Source organism: Alligator sinensis, unplaced genomic scaffold (assembly GCF_000455745.1).
Source record: "Alligator sinensis unplaced genomic scaffold, ASM45574v1 scaffold709_1, whole genome shotgun sequence".
Classification (NCBI taxonomy): Eukaryota; Metazoa; Chordata; order Crocodylia; family Alligatoridae; genus Alligator; species Alligator sinensis.
In genome coordinates, this window is record NW_005842208.1 from 1,880,587 (window position 1) to 1,884,494 (window position 3,908).

The window sequence follows — 3,908 nt, forward strand, 5'->3', positions numbered from 1 at the left end:
CCCGCAGCATCCTTATAGGCTCAGCAGTGCTATGTTGGCTAGCACTATGGAAGAAAGAGACTTGGGGGTCATCATTGACCACAAGATGAACATGAGCCTGCAATGCGATGCGGCAGCTAGTAAAGCGACCAAAACGCTGGCTTGCATCCATAGATGCTTCTCAAGCAAATCCCGGGACGTCATTCTCCCCCTGTACTCGGCCTTAGTGAGGCCGCAGCTGGAGTACTGTGTCCAGTTTTTGGCTCCACAATTCAAAAAGGATGTGGAGAAGCTTGAGAGAGTCCAGAGAAGAGCCGCGCGCATGATCAGAGGTCAGGGAAGCAGACCCTACGATGACAGGCTGAGAGCCCTGGGGCCCTTTAGCCTGGAAAAGCGCAGGCTCAGGGGTGATCTGATGGTCACCTACAAGTTTATCAGGGGTGACCACCAGTATCTGGGGGAACGTTTGTTCACCAGAGCGCCCCAAGGGATGACGAGGTCTAATGGTCACAAACTACTTCAAGATCGTTTCAGGCTGGACATAAGGAAGGATTTCTTTACTGTCCAAGCCCCCAAGGTCTGGAACAGCCTGCCACCGGAGGTGGTTCAAGCACCTTCATTGAACACCTTCAAGATGAAACTGGATGCTTATCTTGCTGGGATCCTATGACCCCAGCTGACTTCCTGCCCTTTGGGCAGGGGGCTGGGCTCGATGATCTTCCGAGGTCTCTTCCAGCCCTAATGTCTATGAAATCTATGAAATAATTTAGCCATAGAAAGTATGCATACACACATACACACACAATGAAAACTTAGCCACTGAATTTGCAGTAGTTAAGCTATGAATCATGCTTACAAACCTTTAAAAAATGAAAATAAACTGACTGACTCAACCACTGTGGCCCTAAGAGTTCCAACTTGTCAGTTCTTTTAACATAATCCATCATTTCAGACAAGGGTATATGTTGTTCCTCTTGCCAACTACAATGAATGATCACTGCTAAAATAACTCTCCCCAGAATGTAACTTATTTTCCCACAACTTTGAAATATTCTTTCCTTGTGAATTAATTCTGAGGTGCTTTGTCATACTTCAAAGTATATCAACAGATTTCCTACAGAGAATTATTGATAAAATCAGCTCTCACTGAGAAGCTCTAAATACCATATTGAAACTAGGGCAGGTATGATGTTCTTAGAGCTTGATCCTGCAAACACATTCTGACAAATGTATTGTTTGCCACTGATAAGAAGCTTGTGGTAAGCTTGAATAATTCCCATCACAGATGAGTTGCAGGAGTGATATCAAGGATATTGTTGACAATAGTAATCTCTTCTTCTGGTAGTAAATGTCTGCAGACACAATACGGTGTTTGCATTGATTTTATTGGATTACTCAGGGTCTTGTTACATATTAATTTGGGGTGCTTACTTCCTGGATTGTCCAAACATTAACACCTGACACTAGTTTTAAGCATACTTGAGGTCTTAAAGTTATGCCACACCAGGAAAGTCTTATCTCTGGTCTGTGTTACCAGCTCGTGTTTCATTACTGCATGGCCATTCCCCACAGATGAGCTGCCCAAGTTGTAGTCCTCCAGCATCCCAGGATGCAGTGTCACCTCTACCACCCTCCTGTTCTATGTGGACAAACTTTCTACCCCCTGAAATCTACTGCTGGGGAGGAGGGAGGTGCATTCTGGCACCAAGTCATCTCCCTCTCCTGTCCTTGGGGGTGTGACCTTACCACCTCAGGGATGCAAACCATGCAAACAGCCTGCAGAGCACATGCCAGCTATACAGGTCACAGTGTGGCCTGGGAGTGGGATCTAAGGGGGACAAGGGAGAAATGAGGTAGGGGGCTAGATAGGGACCCCATAAGCTGGGACTTCCTTCCCAGGTAAGGGACAGTAGCTCCCAAAAAAAACCTTCCCTCATCCACCCCAGGAAGCATGACTAGCACCCCTCACACCCCAATCTTAAATCCCCATTTATTAAAACATGAGGCCTTCTTTAATTTACTTCCTCTTTATTTCCTTTTAAATTTTTTGACTATTTATTTTATCCTTCAGCGGCTGACTTCCTTCTTTTCACCACCCTTCCCCTAACCCCATATTCTTTCCACTTCCCAATTCATTACCCACCCCATCTCATTAACTCTCTTCCTCATCTTCATGGTCCTGCCCCTACAACCTATCTGTCACCTAGAGTAGAGATAGAAGCTTGTCCTGGCTCACCAGCTGTCTAGTAGCAACTCATACCTATAGTACCTAGTCTAGCCCCTGCTTGTCATCCCTCTAGTGGCAAGTCACAGCTTTGCAGGTTAGGTACAGTCAGAGAAGGTTTTTAGCCTTAAGGATTAAGTACAAATAGTCAAAAAGCCCAAGGCTGAATCAATTCAATCTTTGTAGGTTAATCTAAACTGCATAGATTGAACCAATAAGCAAGTAGCAAGTGAACAGACATTCACTTTTGATTCTGGAAATGCATCCACATACCTGCAGTGGCCCAGACCAGAAGCCAGGGGGCACTAGAGCATGCCTCCCTGCTTAGCTGGAGCAGACAGCTTGAGCCATGGATAGCCCACCCACTCTGCAAAGGGGAGCATGTGGGGGCAGGCGCAAAGCATCCTGGGATGCTGCAGTGCCTGTGAGTTAACTTGAATTTGAAGGGGATCTGGGACAGAAGTTCAATAAACTGATTTAACTTAAATCAGTTAATTCTGATACTACATTTATCCAGTTTTATCTTAAACTGGTTTCAGCCATTTTGAAAGCAGTTTATGCGCACTGAAGTTCTATTGTGTTACAGATTTGAGCTGGTTTATGTGTTCTTAGCCAAGGGATGCATCTACACATTAAATTAACTTGGCTAAATAAACTCTGGCACACTGAGTGCCAGAGTTTATTGCTCCTGGTCGCAGCATTTATGTGTGTGCCTGGGACTGCAGCATGTTGAGCTGGGGTGGCAAAGCCCCAGCTGGCAGGGGGCACCAGAGGTCAGCCTGCCAGCCTGGGACTGCTCCAACCCGGCTAAACATGCTGCAAAGAGGTTGGCTGGAGCACAAGGATGCTTTAGTGCAGGCTAGTTTGCATGGCAGCCCCTGTACTAAAGCACCCTCATGCCCTAGCAGTTCCATCAGCATCTACACATGCATTGTGGCAGAATAAATAACGCTGCTGTAGGATAGTACTTGTGTCTGGTAGTACTATCCTACAGCAGAGTTAATTAGTTTACTCTGTCCTAATAGCACCATGCGTGTATATGGTGTTGTTTTACTGTGGAGCTAATTAGTCAACTGCAGTAAACGTCTTATGTAGACATGTCCAAGGTGTGACTGCTCCACACTGCTAGCACTAAGATCAATCAACCTTTGAACAGCTCAAAGTGCAATGTGTAATAAAGCCCTTATGGTGATAGGAATTATGCCCAGAAGTAAGAACTAGGTTGTGCTAACTCTAATGTAGTCAGTCATGGGCTCCCACATCACTGGCAACATCCAGGTAAGCACTAACCAGCAAAGTAGACTTTCCTTGTTTGGGAAGTGCAGGATCCAGAGTTGAGTACTTTCCCCAGACGGATCAACGTGCACATTATGGGCAATGTTAGGAGCCATGGGTTGCCCATTCAAAACTAGCATCAAGCAGAACTGGTGCTTGTTACTTAGGAGAGGAATACTTCTACACCATCTTAAGGGGCTAAGTATATTAAATCCTAATACAGATAGATAGTTTCAGCGTGTAGTATGCCTCTTAAGGCAAGATGCCATTCAGCCTGCCTGGGTTAGTTTACAACAGGGTGTTATTAAGAGACACCATTTCACTCGTAAGTATTCGTAGGGCTGGCTTCTGAAATTTAACACAAATGATGATATAGTTTCTCTTTAAGAAATTCATTCCAAGGCGATGAATCTTGTGGGCATCAGCAGGA